Consider the following 6541-nt stretch of genomic DNA (forward strand, 5'->3'; position numbering starts at 1 on the left):
GAAAATCTACTAACAACTAGAAAAGTTTTGCTCCATATCAGCAGTGATAGGCAGCCTTGCAGTGCGGCGCAGGAGATGTTTTTTGTACCCTTGAACAAAGCAGTATCTCATCTCCGAAAATATAAAAGAATCCTGTCCGTTTGTGATGTGATTGGTGGATTAAAATAAAGAATTAAAATGTGATGTGGCTCTTTGCAGTAACACAGTAAAAAAATGTGGCTCTTAGGCCCCGTCCTAATACCTCCCCTAACCCTAGATTTTTGCCCTAACCCTAGATTTTGCACGTTCTCGTGTAGGGGTAGGGTGTCCCATTACTGTAGGGAGCAAGGGGATTGCTATTTTGCCCTTATAATCAACCCTCAAAATGTAATGAGGTCCGATGCAGGCTTAGAATGAAGTGGAAGATTTACTGTTGAGGGCACTCCAAACCAAGTGCAAGTTTTAAGGGGGGAGAAATGGGACAGGGCATTAGTCTCTGACTGGTTGGCCACCCCTGCCCTAGTGTAACCCATACCTCCAACACCAGACTCTATGGTCTCTCCTATGCAGTGTAACCCCCTAAGAAATGCCCTGAATGTAAATAGTGTAACCCATACCTCCAACACCAGACTCTAAGCAGTGGGAATATGAGTTGGCTCTGTGGATACTGATGAAGCCAGGGAAGCAGCGAGGAATCAACACACACACTTCCTCTGACGCACTGACATGCTGACAGTGGAAGGACAGTCGTCTGGACAAGCCAAACAGTCTATCGCACCGTTATCCCTGTCCCTGAGGAATCAAGGAAACAATAAAAAGACAAGTCTTGTGTAAAGCAAGAATTCTAAGTAGTAAACATTTAGTTGGGTTTTTATTTGACCGCGCCTCCTCCCAGGGAATTCCATGAGTTCACTGCGGAGCTGGCACCGCTGAGCTAGGCAAGGCCTCGCTTATCAGCTAACATCATCAGGTTATCAGGCGTTTGCTATCAGCCTGAAATTAGGCATTCTCACTGCATCCCAAAGCCCGTTCTGGGAACGTCCGTGCTCCGCTGTTACGTAGCTAAGCCCGAGACCACCCAGGCAGCCGGTGGGTCTAGTAATACGAAGCCACATCTTCTCTTTAACAGTGGGGGCGGGGGGGGGGGGGTGGTGGGAGACGGGGGGGGAGTGGGGGTCAAGCCCCTCTCTCTCCAGGGAAATGCGGTTCTGTAACGGTGTGGGACGGCTCGTCCGATAGCGGCCGGATCATCGTCTGATAGGCTGGCCTGCGTGGCGCTAAACCCGGGCGCCGCGGCTAATGGTGATGTGCCCGGGCCCCTCGGCCCCCTTGCCCTCTGCAGGGGCCCGCGGGGGCCCCCGTGCGCCTAGGGGCCCATTAGGTAAAATAAACACACAACTTAGCGTAATTACCCCAGGGAGCCGAATAACGGTCGGTCATATAAACTCACTTTCGCATTAGGAATGGCTTTCGGATTCCGAACAGATTTTGAGCATTAGCATGAATTTAACTCTATGAACTCTATAAACTCTGGAAAAGATCCAGTATTATTTTATCATAGTCTCATATTATTTAGTTGTTCTTCCTTGTTGTTCTTGAATGTTGTGAAGATTTAGCTGGTGGATTTCTGGTGGATATTTTAAACGCCCAGTTGTCCACTAAAACGGCTCTCTCAGTGATGCAGGTTTTGGGTGAAAATCCTCCAGGTTCCATAGTCTATTGTTCGGTGTTTATATTCGACCGGTCCTTTCCCTCCTTCTTCCAAACAGGCACAGAGGAAGTAGACAGTGTAAACACAGGCTGGGGAGCCCGCCATTGGCCCCCGACTCAGGACTTCTGGACTGCAGGGTAAACAAGCCGTCTGTGACATCTCACTTCCAGCATGTTTCTCTAAAAAAGGAGTGGTTGTCACTCAAATATTGCCTGATTCCATAGATATAAGAGAATGTGTTTGCATGTGAAGTTGTTACAGCAATAATGCTCCCACAAAATTCAGAATTAATTCAACTCATTTTGAGTATGAGAGATAGATATAGGGTATGACAATGTTGGCCGATAAATCTGTACCTTCAATTTCTCAATTCCTTGATGAAGGAATTCAGCTAAATTTAATGTTTCTATTTTTATTAATTCACATCTGGCAATTGAGCACACAAATGAGAAAAAAAAAATCAAATGGAATGCAAGCTGTACCAAGCCAGCACTTTGAAAGCTAAATATGGAAGATTAAATCTTCACAAAGAGATGAATTGACAAACGTGAAGCAGGCAGCCTACTTCAAAAGAAGTTAGAAAAAAAAATGATTGCCGACACCAAAAGGGTTATTTGAGTAGAAACTTGTTTTATGCTGAATGTGGTTTCTGTTTGATCACGGAATGTATGATTAATTAAGATCAATGGAAATGGAACATCGAGAGTTCTGATTGCGGAAAACTAATTTAAAGGAACCCTGCATACCATGAATTTCAGACCAATCAACACACATGATTTGCATTTGTATGTCGGTGGCAGAGGTTTCCGCAAAATACTAAAACCTGGATGCACCGAAAGGATTCCGGTGAGGTATCGTTTGTTTTCTCTACAATCATGTCATTTTTTGTTCTCGTGTCCTCGCTCAACTTGTTTTCCGCTAGAATCATGCGGCCAAAGTTATCAGATGCAACAGCTCCCTATAACTTTAAAACGCTATTTCCCCACATCTGCTTTACAGCTTGCCAACCCCGTTGGCTTCAGAAAACAGTTAGCTCGAGGTAACGCTAATAAGGTGCAGCATTAGCAATAGCATTCTCTGCGTGAACCACCGGTACCTAATCTGTGAGAATGAAAGCTAGACATGAACGAGAGCTGTGCGCCAATATTGATCTTCCATTAAGTGGGGCTTACCGCCTATGTCAGGCCTCAGTGCTGAGCCCTCCAAGGCTCCCTCTGGGAAACATGTTTTTAACAGCAACATCACAGCCGCCACGACCCTGGTTAGAGCAACAGGCCAGACACTGGTATGGTCAACATGAGGGTATGCATAATTTGCCTTATCCTACCCTCGCTGTGGGATAATAAATGGGTTTAAACCCAGAGGTGGTCGCTGGTCGACCGTCTCGTATGAATGGTGCCCTTGTCCACCAGGGCGGCCATTGTTGGAGTCCATCTACTGTAAGATCTACGTTTGTTTCTTATGTAACGATAGCAGTACACATTAGTTATAGTTATTGTTGCCCACTATAATATACCAATGTTCATATTTCATTATTCCCTCTGTAATAGACCTACCCACAATTTGAATTGCCCTGCCAACACTTATAAAACAGTTAAACCATCCAAATTATTGGAAAAATAGCAAGCACACCATTGGCCGTTCATATCAGGGACACGCCTCTTTATTTACACATTTAATTATGATTCAGAGGACTTTATTGATCCCGTAATTTATTTTTGATTACTTACCATCAGAGTGTACATGTGCTCTTAAACTGGACACTAATGTTTTGGGTGTCAGTTGGTCTGTCAGGCAAAGTTTTATCAATGTTTTGGTGTGAGACGTGTGGAATTATTTTAAATTTGACTTATATGTACACTATATACTCTACTTTACACACACACACACACACACACACACACACATATATATATATATATATATAAATAAATAAATAACTCTTGCATTTTCATTTTCTTGGCATTTTCTGGAGTGGCCAATAGAGGGCATGTTTGATCCGAGCATCCTGTTAAGATCTGACTAATGGGACCCTGGATGTATTTAAACTGCTGCTAACTGATGTTTACAGATAGCCATTACCTCAACTCACACACGCTATCACTCACTTTTCTGCCCCTGCCAAATATTCAATTGTATACTTAAAATACAAGGCATTGCATGGTTGTTGGAGAGATCCTCTTTGTGAAAACCTAATGAGGCTTCATCAGCTTCTATGCAGTCCACCAGTCTGTCAATCCATCCATCCATCCATCAAGTCAGTCAGTCAGTCAGTCAGTCAATGTTGTAGGAATGTTTCGATGAGAGACGTGTGTGGAATTCTTTCCAAGCTTTGCTGAAATTGAACAAGCTTACATAAACCTGTCTAACCCAACCCCTTCTCTCTTCACAGCTGTTAGTTTTTCTCTTCTTTACCTAGCCCTTTCATAATGACTTTATGTAATGTACACACGTTGCACAATGGCAGGTGACCTAGATAGCTTCCCTCAACATACATTCTGTATGGAAATTGAAAGTTGAACCTGTGATATATTACATCATTTGACATGACAATATGAAGACGGTACATTTACTTCCAGAACAGTACAAGTACAACGTGAATATGTAACATATGTGGAAACTCTATCTGCCCCGAAGTTGGAACTGACAACCAGGCCTTTGTGTGTGGACTTTCCCCAAAGGTTTTGCATCACATTGAAAGACGTGCATGATATTGCAGACATGCATGTGAGGATGGACATGCATGTTAGGACACTAACAGGGTGTTTTCCTGAAAGAGCATGGGATCCACATGACAATCTCTCCTGTGTGGATTTGATTACTTTAATTTGGTTAATTCAGAACAAATACAATACATTGCATACGTGGCTGTCACCGTAAAATGACTATGACTGTAAAGTGATCAACACAGATGTTTTAACGACTTTAGTGACTTACAGTGAGTTAAAATACATATCATTCAGGGTTTGGTAGAAAGTGGACATTGGGGATCGAACTCAGAACCTTTCGGCTGTGAGTCAAAATCCCTAACCCCACAGCTATCCTGCCTTTAATTATATTACCTCAAACTTGTTTGATTTATGGCATGATAGTCTACTATGATGTTAAAAACGTCTAAAAAACTTCTAAACATTCAGAAACATTAAGGAGGGATATTTGAAAGAAAGAGAACCTTAGGTTTGTTCAATAAATTATTATGATTTAATGAAGATTAGCTATTGCTGAGGAATTATTTGTAATAGCACAGATAATGTCACTGTGATTTATTGTTATAGTGTTTCTGGCAATATTCCCTGTTGAAGATTGTATTCCAGAGAACTCAAAAGTGTGTGTGTGTGTGTGTGTGTGTGTGTGTGTGTGTGTGTGTGTGTGTGTGTGTGTGTGTGTGTGCGTGTATGCGTGTGTGTGAGAGTTTGCACATGCATATTTGTGTGTCTATATGTACTTAGTGTAAGAAAATATCTGACGTTTAATTTTCATGTTGCCAACCTCTCTGCCCTGCGCCCTGCTCCTGGTTTACAGCATTTCACTGAAAGTTTTACTGAGACACAGGCTATTTGAATCCTCATGTATGAAGCCATCTCTCCATCAACAACAGCAGCCCAGCTGGGGAGATCAGGAAGACCCGGGAGCCATACCGCTTCAATTACCTCTTCAGTTACACTAAAAAGCACAAGCAACCCCTTCCACTCACTGTCATACATGGATCAACTGGGGTTTTTCGCTTACTTAGTAAAACATCGTCTGAGATGAGTCTTCCGTGACTCAAGGACTAAAATAAGGTAAACAGGATGAATTAAACCAGTTTCAACAACACTATCCTGTCTCTTTCCTGCAGTATATTTCTCCTTTTCTCTCTTATCTTTTAATTGTTGCTTAACAGTTTAAAAGTCAAGTTTATTATCGTGCAAGTAACGTAAGATCAACAAATGGAGGAGAAAGTGGGTGTGCCTCTGACTCACTGCTTGCTTTGATACGAGTGTGAGCCTGGTGAACTCACAGCTCTGCCCGTTAGGATAGAGGGCTTCATTTCTTTTATCCACTCATTTCTCTTCCGTTTCCTCAATAAATGATTGTTAAAATACCAAAATGTCCACACCTCAATGTGGACTAACATAAACTCAGTTGAAATGTGTCGCGTTTTAGATGAATGGTCTCGACATATGAGCCTCAGGCCTACTGTTAAAACAAATTCTACTATTCTTTTTTTAAAATATTTTAAATATTGGTGAGGATCTTCGCATCTCATAGTGAAATACACGTATTTACATTAATACATGAATAAGAAACTGTTTCATGAATAATTGAGAAGGAAAAGAAAGCGTTTGTCCGTGGCGATAGCGTGACTCAGCTAAACACAGCTGTTAGAAGGTGCAGACAGAGATCTCTCCAAGGCTCAGCTGTGAAAACGGTTACCAAGACGCCACACACACACACACACACACACACACACACACACACACACAGCCACAGCCACACACACACACACACACACACACACACACACACAGCCGCACACACACAGACACACACACAGACCCCCCCCCCCCCCCCCCACACACACACACACACACACACACAGCCACAGCCACACACACACACACACACACACACACACACACACACACACACACACCATTTGAGTTCTAAGGAATACACTTCCATAAAACACTAAAACAATTAAACAATAACACAATAAATATAATTGCCATGGTCTGATATACACACTATAACAACGAATACCATTGCCATGGTATGATATACTCTATCACAAATAATTCCTCAGTAGCTAATCTTCAGCAACACAAAGCATGGCAGTTCTAAATATGATAATAGATACAGCCTGTTCAC

This window comes from Micromesistius poutassou (assembly GCF_964030765.1).
Source record: "Micromesistius poutassou genome assembly, chromosome: 16".
Taxonomy (NCBI): Eukaryota; Metazoa; Chordata; class Actinopteri; order Gadiformes; family Gadidae; genus Micromesistius; species Micromesistius poutassou.